Raw genomic sequence first — 21,545 nt, 5'->3', positions numbered from 1 at the left:
AATGTGTTCCTATTCCCAGAATAGTGTCCATAAGATATAAAAATTTGTCATTATTGCAATAATGCTGGTATTAGCTTTTGACCAGTCATGCCACTGTGGTCCTTATACTCTGTTCATCTACGCTAAGGCTGCTAGGCAATTCATTAGACTGCTTTCCACTATAGTGTGCTTTATTTATTTATTTTCAGGACATAGAATGTCGAACATGATGTTTATTTTCTGAAAATGCAGTTTTAAAAAATGCAGCATGGCATTTTTCTTTAAGATTGTTAAAGAAAAGAAGATAACACATTTCAGCTGAAAGTTAAATAGCAAGCAGGTCATAATCACTAGTCTTTACCATACGAATGACAGATCTTACTAGTGTGCCAACCACATATAACGGGTCTTCCTCTTGGGTTCCTGTAAATTTGCATAAAGTTTGGAGATAGACATCTTTGCCCAATCTCACAAAGAGATACATAAAACTAGACCATGGATTGAAATCTTATCAAATTACACTGTATTTAGCCCTTCTACAGCATTTCCTGTTTATGCCATAGATAAAGGCAATGTTTCTTCGGTAATTTGAGCAACAGCATGGTGTGCTTCGCTCCACACTGAAATATAGCAGTTATGTTCCTCCTCCCTTAAGTCCAATAAGCCGCTTTTGAAAGTAAGCTGCTATAAATCTCTGAATATAAGAAATCTGGGGCTGGTTTATTTTCTGGCTGTCAGTGGTTCATAGGTAAGACAGAAGCCTTTATTAGCTCTAAGAATCTGTCTAGTAAATAACCTACCTGGCTCCAAAAGGAAGGTGAATAAAGCATTCCACAGGAAGGCTGGATTAGTCCACTCAAACAAATGAATGGGTTTTCTCAAAGAGAAAAATTGTCCCTATGGTTTTCATGGAACTATATTCAACTAGTTTCTTTCAACTTGTCCAACTTCCCAAGGGCAAGTTAAGGTGGTTTACACTGCCAAACAGCAGTTTCCAGTCTGATAACAATAGGGTATGTTAATGTTGGCAGCAATACAAAGGAGTCACACTTTCATACAGATGTTTATGAACAATAGTGCATTTGGTATATCCAGCTTTTCTTCAGCATCACCCATGCATAGTTCAGGGATCTTTTCTTTGTTTAAGTACAAGTTCTTCAAGCGTTCTGTTTACTGCAACTATTAAGTGAGAAAGGTGAACTCCTACTGTGTTCATACACTTGGGTACATCCTATATAATCCAAAAGCCTGGTTTAGCAACCAATTTTAGCGCCCTCAGCTGTATTCATCAGGTTAGGGTGGAAGCAGGAAATCAACACAGGAAAATAAACGAAAGTTTTAGCTTAGCTTTCTTGATCTTGTATCACTGCTAGACAGCACTGGTTCAGATGAAGACAATCCGTTAAAAAGCATTAACCTTTCTGAAAGGACAATATTGTGTCACTTGAATCAGCAGTAAGTCCAAGATGCAAGTCCTGTCACAGGGGGCAGTGCTTTTTAAGTATCTCTCATTCCAATGGGGGCTACTGGGGTGGAATTGACTTCTGGGAGTTCTCACTGGCAATTAATGTATCACAGCTGCTGAAAATGGTACTGTCCTGTTTGTAATTGCTATATGCATTGTACCAAGTTATCTGACAAGTTCCACAGGAAGGCTACAGAATTGCCAAGTACATTTTTGGACACTTGGGCATAATGCATCAGTAAATATACTCTGATACAACCCGGTACCTGAGTAACGATGGGTAACGCAGTAGCCTGAGGGATTACGTACCAGATACAGCACCTTCTGCTTCTTACACAGCCCTGTTCACTTTCTCAAGCTGGAAGTGAGCAGCAAACATTACTGTTTAATGCTTAACTGCAGGGACAGAGTCGGTGGTCTCAATGCAGTTCACAGGCAACCGCTATCACCATTAATAAGCAACTATAAAAACCTGTCCAGCTTGATGAGAGGTCCCTCAAAGTCAGAAAAATGTCTGGTAACGTGAACTTTCCCTCCTTTCTCTCTCTAGCCTTCCAGAAAAGGGTTATCAGAGGAATGAGTAAAAGCCTTTATTGTCAAAACCCTTGCTGTGCCTATTCTAACAAACCCAAGGCTCCACAGCAAGACAGCTACCCACATTTTCAGAAATGCAGGAAATAGTAAAATGGTAGGTATAAGGCAAAAGCCACCATTTGTCAAAATAGATTGCTAGATACAGTTAGCATCCCTGCAAACACACTTGAGGAGGGACACACACGCACTAAGGCATTTTGCAATCTAATCTGGTTACGTTCGCCTAAAACATAACACAAACCTCAGCACAACACACGCTCCTACTTAATTAGATTCCCTAAGAAAAGTCAGTCCGAGCCATATGGTATTTTCCTCAGCAGTTACGATAAACTGACCTTGATACTAGGAAAACGCACGCTGCTTCTGCCTGAAGCATAAATTACAAGCACGGAGCGGCGGGATGCTCCCGCGGAAAGGGGGCAGAGGCAGCGCCATGCAGAACCACCACACCCCGCACCCCCCCCGTGCTCGCGGGGAAGTAGATCAAGAGTTAAACACTCTAATAATAATAATAATAGGCGCTTGAATAACCACGCTGTCAGCAGAACGCTACGAAGCTACTCAGACATCTGGCCGGTAATTAAAAGAAGCCTCATATCGTGTCGTCGTGTGTCGTCTCCCCCCAAGCACACAGAGTCGCCGTGGAGGAGCGGCCCGCCTCGCCCCTGAACGCCGCGCAGGGCGACAGCCCCTCACCCGCCAACGGCCGCGGGACCCGCCCGCCGCTCGCGCCCCCTCAGGAGCCGGGCGCGGGGGGCGGGGGGGGAGTGTCCCGCCGCGGGCCGAACACCGACCGACCGCCGACGGGGCGCTGCGGCGGGCGGCCCCACAGCCGCGGCCCTGCCGCAGGCCCCCCTCACGGCGCCGGCCGGCCCCGCGGCGGCGCTGCGGGTGACACCCCGCCCCAGCCTCTGCCCCAGCCCGCGGGGAGCGGCGGCCGCGCCCCCGTCCGTACTCACCCTCGGCCGAAGGCGAGGGCTGCACCAAAATGGCAGGCGGGCAGTAACTTCCCCACGCTCGGGGTACGGGCAGAGCCACCGGCGGCGGCTGCGCCCCGTCGCTCATGCAGGGAGCGGGATGCGGCCGCCCCGCGCCGGCCCCCGGCCGGCCACCTGCGCGGAGCCGCCGGGCACAGGTGTCCCGCTCCGCACCGGCCGGCGTACGGCGAGAGCCCGCCGTCGCAGTCGCTCTCTCCTGCCGCTGCCGCCGCCTCCCCTCCCCGCCGGACGCGCCACCGGGTGCTGCTGCGGTGCCGGCGGCGGCAGCTCCCGCCGCGCCCCCGCCGCGCACCGGCACCTGCCCGGGCGCCGCCGGCCAATCGGCGAGGAGGGGCCGGGCGAAGGGCGGGGGGGGGGCGGTGCGCGGGCTGGCGCCGGCACGCGCGCCGGGAAGGAGGCGGGGGCGCGCCTGGGGGGAGCGGGGGCGCGCCTGGGGGCCGGGGGGGGCGCGCTCCCTCGGTCCCCCCCGCCCGCGCACCCGCGGCTTGGTGCTCGTCCCTGAAGCGGCGCGTGGTGCTGCGGGCCGGCCTCGGCTGCGCCCCCTGACAGCAACAAGAGGGGTCCCTCAACTCCGGCGCGTGCCCCGGGGCTGCCCGCCGCTGTCACAGGCGGCGACCGCGGGGGAGCACCGGCGGCCCGTCCGCCACCAAAGCGCCAGCTGGCCAAGCGAAGCAGAGGAAGGAATAGGTGCCGCCGGGCGACGCTTGTCCGTGCCGTGCTGTGGGCGCAGGCCGGGCGGGGGGGTGTCATCCGAAGGAAAAAAAGAGGCCGGTTGGTGCAAACGGGCGAGAATTACATCCATGTGGATGCGGCACACCGGGGAATCATAACGAAGGTGTGGCCTGGTCAGTCGTCAGTGAGTCACCGCTGTAATTTGACCGTGCTTTTTCTATGTCCTGTATCACGGCAGATTGTACTGTATCAGGCTAATTACTTTTCCCGTGGTGTTATTTTTCATCCCTGTTTTTTCATGCTTGTTTAACTTCGTTTTAAAATAGCTGCAGCTGTTCACTGCAAGGTGCGGTTTTATTTGATCTTGGTTGAAGTGCTTTGTCAAGGCAGATGTATTTGATAGATCTTGGCAGGTTTTCAAGGAAAATATTTTCTAGGAGAATATTTTTGGTTACATTACTTTCATGGTATTACAAATAAACTGGTTTATCAAACGTTTACTTCTATGCTAACCTACACTTGCCTATGTTAGTAAAACGGGTGCCACTGTGAGGCAGACACCACATTCGTTTCAAAAGTGTATGTAAAAAAAAACACTTTTGGAAGTGTTCTGCATCAGATATTATTTTGTATTTCCCAAACACACCTATAGGTAAATACATGTCTGGGTATTTCCCAAACAGAAGAAACTTGTTACTTCTTTAAATAAAAACAAGAAAAAGAACCAGTCATTTTCAACAGTAACATTTTTCAAGAGCGACACAACATGGCAACAAATCTGGCACTGACTAAAAGGAAAGGTCACTCATTGCCTGTATTTGAAGAGTAATCAATAACACGCACCGAGCATTTTTAATAATTGAAAAAATATCTGGGTGGAAGTCCCTCTCCAATCTTATACTTTTAGCTGAATCCCTGAAAGAAGAACATGTTTTAAGATCAGCCATCAATATCAATTAGCTGTAATGCTTATGGTTATGCCACCGTGAGATCAAACAGGTAAAACTGTGCCCCCGCTCCTCACGCTCAAGCTAATAAGCTAATATTAAGTTGACTTCAAGCGTAATGTTTCGCCCTTGCCTCAACATTGTGTAATTAGGTACACAGAGAGTTTATACCTTTCTCTGCAATATTTCACACTCTTCTCCACTGGAGACAAAGCATTGGACTCGAGGCTCTTTCGTTCCACACCAGTACAGTAATCAGTATGTTTTTACTCTGCAACAGTACTCCACAGGGAAGGTATTAACTTACGGCACACTTAAACCAGCCATTAACATCTGACAGAGTGCAACCACAAGAGGGGAAAGAGAAGAACAATGCACCAGTGAAGAAATACTGTAACGGCCTTGTGGATATTATGCTGGACTTCTCTATTTGTCTGCATCCCCTACCTGTTGGATGTCCTATTTGTCTTCATCTACCGCTTTTGGCATCTCGCTTCAAAAGAAATCAACTTCTCTTTGCATCCGTAGCAAGTATTTTCTGATGGATGGCATTCACAGTAAAAAAAAAAAACAACCTGACTAAAGTCTCTTTTTCACCACTATAGGCAAAATCATAAGGCATAGATGGGTGAAACTGAGATATGCCAGGCTTTCCCTGGAATCACATATGACACAGCCATTGAATAATTAAAATAAGTATCTAAATAAGGATGCAGAATAAACAGAAGTCTAAGGAAGAGAAACTCTGCAGCCAAGGATGAGACCCAAGTGGTAGCATGGGAATTTTTGCCCCGTGAGCAAGACGTGCCCGACCCCCTTCCAACCCAGTGCCTGGCGATTGCAGAGCGGAGGGATACCGGCAACAGTGGGGTGGTCATCAGGGAAAGGGGAATGCCCCATATATTTATCTCACTTCTTATAGCTCTGAAATTCCCAGTCTTCCTTACGTTCACAAGAGAGTTAGGTTAAAGTGCAGGCCATGCAATCTTTCAGTGACAATAACCTCAGTATGGAGAGAACCAAAAAAGAATCATAGAATCATAGAATCATAGAATCATTAAGGTTGGAAAAGACCTCTAAGATCATCAAGTCCAACCGTCAACCCAACACCACCATGCCCACTAAACCATGTCCCTAAGCGCCTCATCTACACGTCTTTTAAATACCTCCAGGGATGGGGACTCAACCACTTCCCTGGGCAGACTGTTCCAATGTTTCACCACTCTTTCAGTCAAGAAATTTTTCCTCACATCCAATCTAAACCTCCCCTGCCGCAACTTGAGGCCATTTCCTCTCATCCTATCACTAGTTACTTGGGAGAAGAGACCAACACCCACCTCGCGACAACCTCCTTTCAGGTAGTTGTAGAGAGCAATGAGGTCTCCCCTGAGCCTCCTTTTCTCCAGGCTAAACAACCCCAGTTCCCTCAGCCACTCCTCATAAGACTTGTTCTCCAGACCCCTCACCAGCCTCGTTGCCCTTCTCTGGACACGCTCCAGCACCTCAACGTCCTTCTTGTAGTGAGGGGCCCAAAACTGAACACAGTATTCGAGGTGCGGCCTCACCAGTGCCAAGTACAGGGGCACTATTACTTCCCTAGTCCTGCTGGCCACACTATTTCTGATACAGGCCAGGATGCCATTGGCCTTCTTGGCTGCCTGGGCACACTGCCGGCTCATGTTCAGCCGGCTGTCAACCAGCACCCCCAGGTCCTTTTCCACCAGGCAGCTTTCCAGCCACTCTTCCCCAAGCCTGTAGCGTTGCATGGGGTTGTTGTGGCCGAAGTGCAGGACCCAGCACTTGGCCTTGTTGAATCTCATACAGTTGGCCTGGGCCCATCGATCCAGCCTGTCCAGGTCCCTCTGCAGAGCCTTCCTACCGTCGAGCAGATCAACACTCCCGCCCAACTTGGTGTCGTCTGCAAACTTACTGAGGGTGCACTCGATCCCTTCCTCCAGATCATCGATAAAGATATTGAACAAGACCGGCCCCAAAACTGAGCCCTGGGGAACACCGCTCATGACCGGCCACCAGCTGGATGTAACTCCATTCACCACAACTCTCTGGGCCCAGCCGTCCAGCCAGTTTTTTACCCAGCGCAGAGTACACCTGTCTAAGCCGTGAGCCACCAGCTTCTCTAGGAGAATGCTGTGGGAGACGGTGTCAAAGGCCTTGCTGAAGCCCAGGTAGACCACATCCACAGCCTTTCCCTCATCCACTAGGCGGGTCAGCTGGTCATAGAAGGAGATCAGGTTGGTCAAGCAGGACCTGCCTCTCATGAACCCGTGCTGGCTGGTCCTGGTCCCCTGGTTGTCCTGCACATGCCTTGTGAGCGCCCTCAAGATGAACCGCTCCATAATCTTCCCCGGCACCGAGGTCAGGCTGACAGGCCTGTAGTTCCCCGGATCCTCCTTCTGGCCCTTCTTGTAGATGGGCGTCACATTGGCAAGCCTCCAGTCGTCCGGGACCTCCCCTGTTAACCAGGACTGCTGATAGATGATGGAGAGCGGCTTGGCGAGCTCCTCCGCCAGCTCTGTCAGCACCCTTGGGTGGATCCCATCCGGCCCCATAGACTTGTGAGCATCCAGGCGGTGTAGCAGGTCATTGACTGATTCCTCTTGGATTATGGGGGGTTCCATCCTGCTCACCGTCCCTGTCTTCCAGCTCAGGGGGCCGAGTACCCTGAGCATAACTGGTCTGCCTGTTAAAGACTGAGGCAAAGAAGGCATTGAGGACCTCAGCCTTTTCCTCATCCTCAGTGACAATGTTCCCCCCTGCATCCAATAAAGGATGGAGATTTTCCTTGGCTCTCTTCTTGTCATTAATATATTTGTAAAAACTTTTGTTGTTGTCTCTAACAGCAGTGGCCAGATTGCGTTCTAGCTGGGCTTTTGCCTTTCTCATTTCCTCTCTGCACGACCTAACAAGATCCCTGTACTCTTCTTGAGTTGCCTGCCCCTTCTTCCACAAGTGGTAAACTCTCCTTTTTTTCCTGAGTCCCAGCAAGAGCTCCCCGTTCAGCCAGGCCGGTCATCTTCCCCACCCATTCTTCTTACGGCACATGGGGACAGCCTGCTCCTGCGCCTTTAAGACTTCCTTCTCGAAGATCATCCAGCCTTCCTGGACCCCTTTGCCCTTTAGGACTGTCTCCCAAGGGACTCTCTCAACCAGCATCCTGAACAGGCCAAAGTCCACCCTCTGGAAGTCCATGGTTGCAGTTTTGCTGGCCCCGCTCCTTACTTCACCAAGAATCGAGAATTCCACCATTTCATGGTCGCTAAGCCCAAGACGGCCTCCAACCACATCTCCCACCAGTCCTTCTCTGTTTGTAAACAGCAGGTCGAGCGAGGCACCTCCCCTGGTAGGCTCACTTACCAGCTCTGTCAGGAAGTTGTCTTCCACACACTCCAGGAACCTCCTAGACTGCTTCCTCTCTGCCATGTTGCATTTCCAGCAGACGTCTGGGAAGTTGAAGTCCCCCACGAGAACAAGGGCCAGCGATTGAGAGACTTCTGCCAGCCGCTTATAGAACGCTTCATCCGCCCCTTCATCCTGGTTGGGTGGTCTATAACAGACTCCCAGCAGGATATCTGCCTCGTTGGCCTTCCCCCTCAGCCTTACCCATAAACACTCAACCGTATCATCATCACAATCGTTGAGCTCTATACAATTGAAACACTCCCTAACATACAGGGCCACCCCACCACCTCTCCTTCCTCGCCTGTCCCTTCTGAAGAGTTTATAGCCATCCATTGCAGCACTCCAATCATGAGAGTCACCCCACCATGTTTCTGTGATGGCAACTAAGTCATATCTCTCCCGCTGCACAATGGCTTCCAGCTCCTCCTGTTTGCTGCACATGCTGCATGCATTGGTGTAGATGCACTTGAGCTGGGCTATCGATTTCGCCCTCAGCATCGGCATGCCACCCCTAGGCTCATCTCTAGTGAGCCTGGTTTTATCCCCTTCCCCCTTCAAACCTAGTTTAAAGCCCTCTCAATGAGCCCTGCCAATTCATGAGCAAGAATCCTTTTCCCCCTGTGAGACAGCTGGACTCCATCTGTTGCCAGCAGGCCCGGTGCCGTGTAAACCTCCCTGTGATCAAAAAAGCCAAAATTCCACCGATGGCACCAGCCCCTGAGCCACGTGTTGATCAGGTGTGTTTTCCTGTTCCTTTCAGTATCCTTCCCTGCCACTGTAGGGATAGAGGAAAACACTACCTGTGCTCCCGACCCTTCAACCAGTCGCCCCAGTGCCCTGAAGTGCCTTTTGATCACTGCAGGACTTCTCTCTGCAACCTCATCACTGCCAGCCTGTATAACCAACAGCGGGTAGTAATTGGAAGACCGTACCAGACCAGGGAGCTTCCTAGTAATGTCTCTGACCTGGGCCCCAGGGAGGCAGCAGACTTCCCTGTGGGATGGGTCCGGTCGGCATATAGGGCCCTCTGTTCCCCTCAGAAGGGAATCGCCTATGACAATTACCCTCCTTTTTTTCTTAGCAGCGGCAGTCATAATGTGTGGGGCTGACTGCCTCACCCTAGGCAACCTCCTGGATGGACCTTCATCTACATCCTCGTTTGCCTGGCCCTCAAGTTCCAGGGCCCCATATCTGTTGTGTAAAGGCAACTGGGAAGGTGAGGGAGGCCGGGCAGGGGTTCGCCTGGCACCCCGAGCAGGGACCTGTTTCCATTCCCCCCCGTCGCTTAGGTCCCCTCTTTCTACCTGGTGGCAAGAAGGCAGGGGATCCTCTGCTTCTCATGGAGCCTCCGTCTGCTGCCTTTGCCTCAGGGATGGTAGGGTGTGGCTCCACCAATCTACCTCCCTCTCACACTCCCGGATACTCCTCAACCTTTCCACTTCCTCCTTCAGCTCTGCCACCAGGCCGAGCAGATCATCCACCTGGTCACACCGCACACAGGTGGTGTCTCTGCTGCCCTCTGGTACAGCTGACAGGCTCAGGCACTCCCTGCAGCCAGAGACCTGGACAGCTGTATGCAAGAAGTCAGACCCCCAGTATGCATCTGTAGTACAGCAACCGTTCTGTCACATGGTGCTAAATAAGCTGTAGCATGGAAATAATCTTGTAAAAAATAGATAGCGGATCTAGTAATAACGGGGTGCAGGACAAGGAAATAGGTATTTTATTGGTGGTGAGTTTCTCCTGTCACAACACAGCCTTTTTCATAAAGAAAAAAAAATCATCCAAATGTAGACTGAAATAAGCAGGCGGTTTTTGCTTGGAAAGCTCAGCACTAAATCCAGTGGTGGCATAAGCTACACGTGGCTACAGGGCTGTGGTGGCCAACGGGTGACTCCTGAACCTGTCCCCAAGCTGCGCTGAGTGACCAGCCAGCCGCACTTGTGCAAGGAGGGCAGGGCAGGGCAGGCCGAGTGCCAGGGCCTGTGGGAGCCTGCCTTAGCCCGGCAGTGGGCAACCCAGGTAGGGTGTCCCACCCTGGATTGAAATTCCCTCTGCCCTCAGCATCCATGAAATGGGGCTTGTGGCCGTAAGGAAGATTTTTGGAGCGCGGTTCCTATGGTCAGGAGTTTTGGCCGTCTTTTGTACGGCCTACAATTGTCACAAAACCTGCAAATAAGTTGGTTTCGGGGGAAATAAAATTTGCAGTGGTTTGGTGTCCCTCAGAGGATATCCAGTGGGGTGCAGAGAGAGGGTGCTAGCCAATGCACTCTGTCAGCTGGACAGTCACAGACCACTGCAGGAGGACTTTGTGACGTTTGCCTTCCGAGTGTCCCAACCTTCTCGACAAAGGTAGGGTTTTTTTAGTAAGGAAATGGGATATGCAAATGTGGACAGTACCTGCTGGAAAGACACAAGTCGCTCTGTTAGCCACAGGGACCAATTAGGAACTTATTCCAGCCTCTTGCTACCTCAGGGCAGAAAATAAAGACGGTAATAAGTAATTAAGTCTCTCTTGCTTTCAACAGATCTGTTAAGGCCTCAGAGTACTTCCACAAAATGTAGCGAACAATAATTTGATGGTAATAACTTGGAAGTCATTGTAACCTTTTACCTTAGGGTCTCAAAGATCTTCATAAATACGAATTATTTTATAAAGTGTGTATGCAAAACATGGAGTAATATGATAATTCAGTTAAACCAGTTAAGTAATTCATAGCCCATAAGCAAATAGGAAAGAAGTGAAAGAGCTGAGAAGAATGGACAAATTTTTAATAGTACTTAATATGTACAGAATACAATGTGATATGGCATTTTGCCATGACTTTTCTTCAGAGATTTCAACAGTCAAGTTCCCTGCCCTGCAAGCCTCACAATGTAAGGAGGAGCTCTGACAAACTTTAAGTGTGAAAAGAGAAAAAGGAAAGCTGAGACAAGACAGAATTAGGATTATATACATGTTAGTAAAGGAGACAGCTTGAAGAAGTTTTGCTATTTAACTAGCAGCAGAACTTCAGCGAGCTAACGCTTTGAAAAGAAACAAACATACTGAAGTCTCACAACTGGGACGGAAACACCAGCAGACAAACTGTAACTGATGTGGTAAAAATGAGTTGTTGCAACCAGTGGTGGGATGGCGGAAGGGGGTGTGCATCTTTTTTTTGTGTGTGTATGGTTTTTTGTGGTTGGTTTGTTGGGGGGTTTTTTTGGTCAGTTAAAAGGTAACAACAGGAATATGAGCTAGTAAAAGAGATGGCAGAGAAAAAAAAAATATGGTGGTAAGAGCTACCCGTGACTACTGGGAAGAATAATCAGAATGGGAATAAAAGTTTCAGAAGCGAATGTGATGCTGACCATACCACTGTTACTGCGGATTTCCTCATTCACACAGGGTGCACAAATGCAAGCTTGAAGGTGTCTGCAGAAGATGCTGCATGCAGAGAAATGAAGGCTCTTTTACTGCTCTTCCCTTACGCCTGCCACTGAATGCATATGGGTGAAGCCAAGATTCGATTCCTACATTTCTGCAAGTAAAAAGAAAATTCTTAAAAGGGTGTGGTGAGTTCTTCAATTTCCCTGAAGAATGAACTCCATTTTGTGACAGTGGCCGAAACACACAAGGCAAGTGTCCTTCATCCCCAGGGTTTTTTTTTATATCAATCTTTTTCTCCACTTAGCCCCACCTTTCATGCAGTAACTCCCTCTTGCTCATCAATGTGGTGATGATGTGGTTCACCGAAGTTTTTCTTCAGAGTTTCATTTATGTCCTGTGCAAAGTGGCACTGAGGGTGTGGTAGCGTCTTTTATATGGTTCAGCACTGCTCTGTTCTTTACAAATTAAAAAAATGAGAAAAAGCTGTGTGGTGCCCAGGGGAGGAATAAGAAAAACCATGCAAGTCTCCAGCTGAACAGGAAAATGCTCATGTTAAGTCAGCTTTGACTTCACAGATTCAAGCGCTGAACAAACAGGAGCGGGTGTTGGTTTAGCTCTTGTTCTCTTGTGTTCAGTGGTATTTTCTTTCAGCCTCATTTGGTTTCTTTGTATCAGAATCAACAGGTGGCTGTGAAATTTTGGGCTTAAAACAAACCCATCTAAACCCACTTCGCCTGCTGTTGCTTCTACAGTTACTCTCATTTAGTTTTACTGGTTCAATTCTCTAGCACTGTCAGAAATTGTTCATTTGCTTCTAAACATAACATCTACTTAATGCCTCTGATGCCTAGAGCCAGACTACAATCAGGCAGGTTGTTTTTCATAGAAAGACCTATTAAATGCTTTTCTTATTCAAATAAATTGAGCTTTTTCATTATTTGAAATTATTAAAAAATTAAATTTTAGAAGCTGTCATCAACCCAACTGCCTTGGGCTAAAGCTGACAAATGAAGGTGATGGTGTTAAGAGCTTTTTCCTCCCTTATTATAACTCTACACAGACAAACTATCCTCAGATGCAAAGAGTATACATTATATAATTCTCTGCTTGTATTTTACAAGCAAAATCACAGCAATAATGTAACAAATCCTCATGAACAGTCTTAAAAAACCTAGGCAGTACAAAACCAGTTAATTCCTTTAAGCAAGATTAGTCAAAATTAAACTACTTTATATTAACTTCTTATATTTTAGTATACCCTGAATAAAGTAGTTTTCAGAAATTCTTTTTTTGAAAGAAACCCTAATCCTGACAGTAATTTCTGCATGGAAATGCGGTCAACAAAACTAGCTGAGCAGAGTTTTCCAACCTGTTATTTGGGGGATATAGGATTTAACCACTTCTGAGATGCAGAGAAAAGGTGAGCTTGCTCACTTTTTTCCCTTCCCATTAGACAATTACATGGGAAAATGTACATTTTCATCCACACAAGTATTTACACATTTATGAAACTTTTATGCAGCCATCTTAGATATAAGTCCCTACTTCTGTGATATTCATCTGTTCAGAATCAGTACTACATGGTTGAGGAAAAAATGGATGTTGTGAGCAGCAAAAATGCCCCTTGACAGTGGTGCAAGCTTTTTGCACAACAGTCTAGTTCGTGAGCATGTCTGACCCAGAGAAGCAGACCATATTAATTAGATACACTGACCGGTAAGATTTATCCAGGTGTAGCAGTAACAGATATTCTGAGAAACTTGTCTCACAATGTGTCTAGCAGAGATGGACATTAAAACAAAAATTATCAAGCAAAAATTATTCCATGATGACTCTTTCATCAAGGTAGTTTCTCTGTTGCCAAACACAAAGCTTAGAGACAAATGCATAGCAGCAATAGTTATGGCAATTAAAAGAAGGTTGCCTGCCAGCACCCCTTTCCAGAAAAGAACTGAGTCAAAGTATTATGAAAGTAGATGTGTCAGATGCTGGCACATCTAATTACATTATTGTTTGACATATTCTTGCACAACCTCTCACATGCCTTGATTATGCTCAGTACCCTTTGAGCTGTGCTCTGTACAAGCCCATAGAAAATACATCGTGCTTGTTTCAAAGAGCTTACCCCATGAATGCTCTAATTCCCCTCCCTGGATTTTCTATAATCAGTTTGTTCCTTGGTGTTTTCTCACACACAAAGTAAAATTCCTCTTTTTTAACTTACCCCCAAAAGAGCATGGGACGTACTGGAGCAGGATTATATCTGTCACAAGATGCCGAAATGACTGTGTGGTTTTATGCAAATCAAATCCTCCAGGGATTTTCCCAAATCCACACACATTTCTTTTTTGTATATCTGCCTTGGGACCTCACATCAGCCATTTTACCTTTCCATCTTGTTTTAAAGGTATTGTGTCTGACAGGACCGTGTCACTTATTTCACCTTGGCTCGTCCTCGCCGAGAGCTGCAGGCACTGCACAGATGCACTCTTCCGCAAGACCAGGATCAGCCCTGCAAGGCCTATTCCTCACCTCCTTCTGCTCTGCCCAAATTAACAATATCTTATTGCAAACTAGACTTCAGGAGTTTCTCATTTTTATAATTCCTATGAGAACTACCTTTCCAGTTTGGAAACTGGAGTATATCAGCCCTCCAGTAGACCTGGGACCAGATGACATACGCCCTCTTTCTCTGCTCAGCTCTGAAACTCTCAGCTCTCAGACTAACAGGGTGTGTCACTCCAGCCAAATATTTATATACCGAACTTCATTTCCTTATGCAAGTTCCTGGTGAATGTATAAAAATATAGTAACTGCAATTTTAAAACCTAAAATACCCACATCTATTAAGTTAAGAATTTAAGGGGAGAGACTGGTCTCTAATTGCACAGCTCAAACTGTTCATTTTCCTATGGGTGCCAATTATTATTGTTCTCCTCAGTGGCATCTCTGCTGTAGGCCGTGGGGTAATGAAGAAAGCTGAGTAAATAGTGCATATAAGATATCTGTGAATCATTAACAAAGTCATTAAAACAATTATAGATGATTTGTACTGAAATAGGGTCTAGCACAGAGAACGTTATTCTTCTTGTGCACAGGCAGTCTATGGTACCAGGAATAGAAGGCTCTGCAGCCAAGGCTTAATCCAATGGTCTTTCTGATAAAATGACCCTTTCTTTCCTGATGTCCAGTTTAGAGGCCCTCAGTTGTTTTCTTGTGGCCATTCTTACAAGGGACTATACTGACGCCTTGGCTGTTTGCCGATGAGACAGCTCCGTGGCAGGAAAGATGCCCGTGACCCCCGCAGGGCTCAGCAGGCTGGTTGCCCTCGAGGGCAAGCGTTGGACCCTAACTGTAAAACAAATAAAGTTGCAGACCGACATTTATTTACTTTAAATACACTTAGGAATGAGCATGACCATCAGTGGCCTTCCTGGGCAGGTGAGTTTTCCATGTCGGTACCAGCGTGCTGCACAGGTACTGTCACATTCCCTGTAGCAAGTTGCCATTGTCTGGATCCTCCCTGTATACAAACCCACTTAGATCAGGCCTCCATCGACATGTGCAATTAAGCTGTTACAGCCATCACTGCTCAATGGCTTGATTTCTGGAACAGCAGATGGCCCACAGCTCTTACTGGAAACTTCAGCCCTTTTTATTTCAGGGCTCCTGGTTCTGTAACTTGATGTCCTCATGCCTGAAAAGTGAAGCTGGAGTGTTCCTGTGGTGGCATCTGAAATGCAGCCCCACTCCTATTCCCACGCCTGGTGCAGAAAAGTGAGGAATCTTCTCTCCTTTAATTAAACTGCCTTAGGTGAAGGTCACTAATTTTTCGTTTTCTTTGAAAGTGCTATGGAATGTAATCCCTGAAAAAACAAACCCACTACAATTATGTACTGCTGTGGTAGAAGAGACAATAAGGTTTCCACAGCAACTGTTAGCGGTGACCCAGTGTACATCATGAGTATTATGTGACTTCATTACTTCTAAACCATTCGATGGCCTGTATTAAACAACATTAATGGGAATAGGTTCAGTTACAATTTTAATACCAAATCCCAGTTGATGTACTTGATGTAAATAGCTTTACTGCAAGCTATAATTCTTTCAAAAAAAAACCCCAAACAGAACAGCAAATAAATTGTCAGGCCAATGTTGCTGGAAGATTTTAGCTTTTATATCTGAGGTTCATTCGTTTCACTTGCAGCTATATTGTCCTTTCTTGCAATTTAATCTTACCTCTACTGGATGCATAAACATACAAAAAAAAAAATCTCCATATCAAGTACCAAACAATTGAGAAGTGCTCTATGCTTGAAGATATTATCAAGGCTCTTCACTTAGTGGAAGGGGATATTTTGCCAATGGAGAGGTGAAAGGGGAGTACAAAGGGATACGCTGAGAAGATTCAGGATCCCTGTAGCCCCCAGACACAGCTTTATCTGTGAAGCGAGGTTCTCTGAATGCAAGATGGTAAGGATAAGGATGAATTCTTGATAAGGAGCAAGACAGAAATACATAGGATTTTACCAGCTGCATGAATAATAAAAGTAAAATTCCTTCAGTCTGTTGAGAAAGCCTCGTTCAGGAGCAGGACATTTGCACCAGCTTCTCTGGTCAGCTCTAGTGCCCAAACATCCTTTCTTACTTAGAGAGAAAATTATAAAGGACCAGGTACACACACTCGTGGAAGTATCTCAAATCTAGGACAAATCTGAGGCTCAGGGAAGGGCAAAAGAGAAATGACATGTAAAGTATATTGGTGGACTGTGTTTGATTGTTAATGGAGGGATCCATTCTCCTAATCTGGAGCATTCAGTACTCTAGACCATAAAAAAAATATAAAAGCATGCTGCTCTCTTCAACTTTTTCTTAATGTTTGGTATGATTTGCATTTTAAAATAAATGCAATCAGCCCCAGACACTTTGCAGTGCATTCTACAGACACCATGGGAAAGAGAGAAAGAACTCTACGTTGGACATGTCAGTCACATCCTTTTCTAGAAGAAAATGAGAAGAGACTGCGATGAGAACGGTATCTGAATCTGTATCAGGGAGACTACATTTGAAACAGTGGCACCAACAAGGTGAGCTCAGACAACCTCATTACTCTCTGAATGTGATTACTTTGGTAGTTCTTCTCCTAACTGCCCATTCCTTGTCTTGCAGGGTCTGAATGTGCAAATTATTCTACCTCTCCCTGCCTGTACTGTACCAAATATATTATGGATGAGACCCATAATTTCAAGGCAGAAATAATTTCTTCAGGAAATACAGGCCAATCGCTTTCCAGAATTTTTATGCAACTACGTTTATTATTTTGCTTATTATTATGTTTTATAATTTTGAAGATTTTTGAATGGTGTCCTGTGACATTACACCTTACACACCCATCCAGAAGATTAACTTGCTTGAGTTGCAGCAAGTATTTAATATGTACAAATAGTTTCTTTTTACCTAGCCGAATATTCAAGTGTAGTTTTCAGCTACTGACTACTAAAACTCTGCTTCTCAAATTAAATCGTCCTTTTTCTCCCAGTCAGGATAGGAAAATATAACATATACCTACTATTCATTAGCATTTTAATAAATGGAATAATAAAGGACATCAGCAAAGAACCCAGCAGCAAATGGAACAATTGTTCTTGCATTCTAACTATGGAGATAAATTGGATTTTTTTTCCACAATAAATCTTCATGTAAACCACTAATTTATGTCTTTGGCCTGCTTTCTCCCTCTACTGGTCTGAAATAGAAACTTTCCTACAGGAAATTTCAAGACCTTCCATATTAAAATCTGGCCTTTGTATTCATAATACAGCAAAGTAAACATGATGCCCCTGGTGCTCATTCTCTGTGGTACTAATGAATCATGTGCCACGGTAGTTCATGGACAAGGACAATAGACATCTTCAATGATCTGGCCATATTTATGCTATTTCTTCTTAAATTTGAGCTTGAAAAGTCATGTGATAGCATGACAGTTAATCACAAATCCATGATTAATACATCATCCTGAACCTCATTCAAGTGATGAGCGCGAATTACTGTTTGAAGTTTGCTCTCTTCTAAGCAAAATGGAACACATGAAGGGAAAAAGGTGGGGGATGATTGCCATTATAAACACATCACAATGGCAAGAACATCGCAAAGTCTCTGAGGTTGGGTGTTTCTCGCTTATGAGAAGCCAGCCTGGATGAAGGCCGTGCTCAAAAGATGTTGCTACTATGTTCCTCCTCAGTCATGTTTCTCTCTCCTTGGGCAGCCACATAATGAGCTAGCTCAAGGAACTGGTCTGGCCAAAATCTGCCTTCCTGTATACCTCTCAAAAAGCTATTTTTCAGCCAGCAGATTGCACTTCCGTCAGCTTAACGTGAGAGTGAATCACAGCCTGATCACAGTTCTGACATCTCTAGGTTCTCCCTTTTTCCTTAATATAGTCTTAATTTTACTTACCCCATTTCCTGTGCTTTCCTTCCAGAAGGAGCTGATCACTCTGTTCCTGGTTTATCTTTATTTTGTGCCTAAAAGGTGTCCTTTAACCTACAGCACCAACACACAGGTGACTGTGCTGACACTGAAGCCCGCCTGCATGCTCTGCTGGATCAGGCAAACGTGTATTCCCATGGGATACAGGGGAATGGGCTGGTATGGATCATGCTCAGATCAACATACCCTGGACATCTATCTTCTTTGTGATCCCTTCCTCTAACCTATGGAAGAAATATTGATTTTCAGCATGACTCATTGACAAGTTTTTACCTCACTGTTGCCACTGACAAAGGTTTGAGTTACTGTCTTCCTCCATCCATGGCAAGAAAACCAGATGATCTCCTGCAGAGCTGAGCTCTCCAGAGGCTGGCATAGGTGGCTGCTGCACTCCAGCGAGTAGCCGCTCCATGGCACCGGGATGCCGAGGTTTGTATTCCTGGAGCAGGAATCCACTGCATTTGCACAAGCAGCAGATCAGGGAGAGCAGAGCCACAGGGGAAGTTTCCCAAGTCTGGGCACATCATAGAGCTGTTTGCATGGAGAGCCCAGATTCATTTCTGTACTGCAGGTTGTTTTGCTTTTACTGGTGCAACCTCAGCAAACTCAGTTATTCAGGGTCTATAAAATGAATGTTTGGTTGTTTTTTTTTTTCCCCACCGCAGCCTGGCAGCCTGCAGCTTTGAGTGCAGAAGAGGGAAAAAAAAAAAAAGATATTGCCAAAAGTAAACGTAAAAAACCCCAGCTTGTAAGCACCATTAGGCTTGATGGCAATGTGAAATGTTTGCTGAGGAGTTCAGAGAAAGGGAAGAGAAGAGGAGCAGATACTTGACAGTGTGTGAAAGTATATAACCTTGCTGTCAAAGGAGAAAAGACTGTTAAGACAGAAGAAAGAAGCCAAGCTCAGCATCAAGGATGGCTGAGCAAGTGTTTAAAGCTAATCGCTATTTGGAAAGGTAGCCAGGAGTTGTGAGGCAGGAAAAAAACAGAGAAGGCCAAACCCATGTGGCCAAGGAAAGGAGAGAAATACTCTGGAAGCAACCCACAAGCAGCAGAATTAGGTAGTAAGAGAGCATGTCTTAATCGCAGTACTTCACACACTCTCATTTGTGGGGCTTTCTGGTCTCTAAACAGACATGAACGAGCAAAGGTACGAAGTGTGCTTGTCTCCAGGTTAGACTCTTGTCATATGCCATTGATGCTGAGGCACACGTAAGAGGGGTCAGCCCATGCCACCACGCTGGGATACACGTGCCTGCACACCCCAGAGCACTGCAGCCACCCAGCCTCCTCTCCCCTCCCCAACCAGCTCGGGCTGCTCCCACCCGAGGGACCAGGGGAAGCTGCCCGGGACCATCACAACCTGCAAACCCTGGTATTTCTCCCTTTAGCTGCAGTACTTGATGCATAGGCCCTATGCAGCGGGACTGGTGTGTGCAGCCTTCCTCCGTGAGAGCAGAGGAGGCAGGCACAGGCCGAGGCTGCACCGAGGAGCTGGGGGATTTTATAGCCCAGGCCTTGCACTCCTAAATGTAAGTTTCTGTTGCTGCATTAAAGAGAATAATTAAACCTGAAGGGCAGACACTATACGCTCCCGGCCTCAGCTGGGCCAGAATCTCACCTCCCAGCTATATAGTGAAATGTACCCAGGCCATCTGGGTTGAATTAAAAATCAGTATATGAGAGTTTCTTTGAAAACCATTACAAACCCCTGTGTTCTTTCTCACTGTTTGGTTTGATGAAGGCAGTGATACGTCCTAACAAAGTGCCCAGGCTGTAGAAGGAGACATTTAGCTTCCTGTTCCCTCTAACGCATTTGATCTCAACGTTGTCCATCTCTGCATGCTAGGATGAAATGGGTGGGCAAGAAAGCCAGAGAAGGCTTCCTCCCAAATCCCCCCAAATGGAGCAGTTTCTCAGAAGGGGAAATAGTCTTCTACGAGGAACGGACATGGCTTTGCCATGAGACAGGGTAAGAGAGACAAGAATTGCAGTGGGTGCCAAATCCTTCTTTATCCACACAGACAGCCAGGACAAGGCTTTGATTTCTCAGCAAGCGCCGGCTGCATTAAAGCTGCCTGTTTTGCTCATGTGCTCCCTGCAGTGCTTAAATAGAGCAACTAGGCATTGTCTGCACAGAGATTATGAACAAAACCCACCCCCTGCCCCAAGTGCAGGTGCACACAGCGGGTCTGATCAGGAGCCAGCTGGGAGAGGAGAAGGGAAATGCCACCGGAGCTGGCTGTGCCCAGGGAAGCGACGCGCTGTGACCAGGGAGGGACATGCTCAGGGTGTCTGTGGGAGCGAGGAGCCACGAACTGCTAAGCCATGGGAGCAGGAATTGTGAGCACGGCTCAGACAGGTCCTGAAAAACAGTCCTGGCACACAATAAAATGTACCCAGAGCTTCCTGCTTGGCTGCCATTTGCTCATTTCTCTTCATCCAATTAGAGACGTTTAATCCCGCCAGTTTAATACCCTCTTTGATTTCTGATGGCTGGAAGGACCCACGTCCTCGCACCAACTTAACTTGTGATCATCATCTGGTAGCTCGTCCTGGATAAACTCTTGTTTGCACTGCACACCTCAGTCCTGCACCACCGGCAGCTCACTCGGGTGTTACTCCCAATCAGCCGTGGGTTTCAATGGCATCTGCACTGGCGTCAAACAGGCGTAACAAAGCGGTGGATCAACTCCATTATTCCCCACCCCGTGCTGGGGCTGCAGAGCAGGTGCTGGCGCAAAGCCGCCCTTTGTGGGCCAGACCCTCTGCACTTCATGGGGCTGGACCTGACCTCATCTTCTCAGCAGCTTCTGTGTGCTTCTGCCTGTCCTCTCGCAGCTTTCTCCAGCCCATCTTGCTTTTGGAAATTTCCCTAACACAATGCTGAGCAGAACTGCGAAGTCTTAGGGGGAAAAAAAAAAAAGAAAAAGGCAAGCTGGAGGAAGAGGAAGTAAAACCAATCCCATTTCCAAGCATGGCTTAAAGCTGCTTGCCATCAGACCCCGACAGTGCTCATGTCATGTCTGCTGTCTGCTTACTTCTTGAATTCCCTCTGCAAGTTACTCTAGTCAGAGGAAAACGAAAGTGACAAGCACTGCTGACGTGTACGTGCTCTGAAGAGGGCAGGGGCAAAGTCCTCTGTGAGGTTTTAAAAATAGATGTGCTGCAAGTGTACAGAAAGGTAGACTGAGTTTCCTTCCCCCACATGCAGCTTCTGTAGGCACTTTGAATGCTGGTAGTGTCACCACATGATTTACTGTATGTATTTAACTAGGATGGCAAGGCACACTGCTAGGCGACTGTCAAAATGCAAGGATTTAATGGTTTGGGATCATTATCTAACCCACTCCTCCAACATAGCAAAAAAAATCATACAGCTTTTGCCTTAATCACACAGTTTCCTGACATATTTGCAGTAGAAAAATTAACACATCATCAGTTACTCCAGATCAATTTGATGTATGCCAGATTAAGAACTGGAAACACAGTGGGGATGTGTTAGTGTTTGGCTGGGCATTTTCCCCTTTCAAATCATACTTCTAAGCTTCCTGAAAACTACTATAATATACACAAGTCTCATGGTTTTTTTGTCTCCCTCCTTAAAA

The 21,545-nt window shown here is 46.7% G+C and overlaps 1 protein-coding gene across 3 annotated transcripts in view; it reads right to left on the bottom strand.

Annotated features, from left to right (window-relative positions):
* Positions 1 to 3,265, bottom strand: part of MYRIP (myosin VIIA and Rab interacting protein) — a 238,781-nt gene extending 235,516 nt beyond the window's left edge. For all 3 annotated transcript variants that reach the window (XM_076330998.1, XM_076330995.1, XM_076330996.1), the window contains exon 1: positions 2,998 to 3,265. The gene's annotated coding sequence lies outside the window, so the exon portion shown is untranslated. The remainder of the gene's footprint in view (positions 1 to 2,997) is intronic.
* Positions 3,266 to 21,545: the final 18,280 nt, after the last annotated feature.

Source organism: Aptenodytes patagonicus, chromosome 2 (assembly GCF_965638725.1).
Source record: "Aptenodytes patagonicus chromosome 2, bAptPat1.pri.cur, whole genome shotgun sequence".
Classification (NCBI taxonomy): Eukaryota; Metazoa; Chordata; class Aves; order Sphenisciformes; family Spheniscidae; genus Aptenodytes; species Aptenodytes patagonicus.
This window is presented reverse-complemented; position numbering and strand designations above follow the sequence as displayed.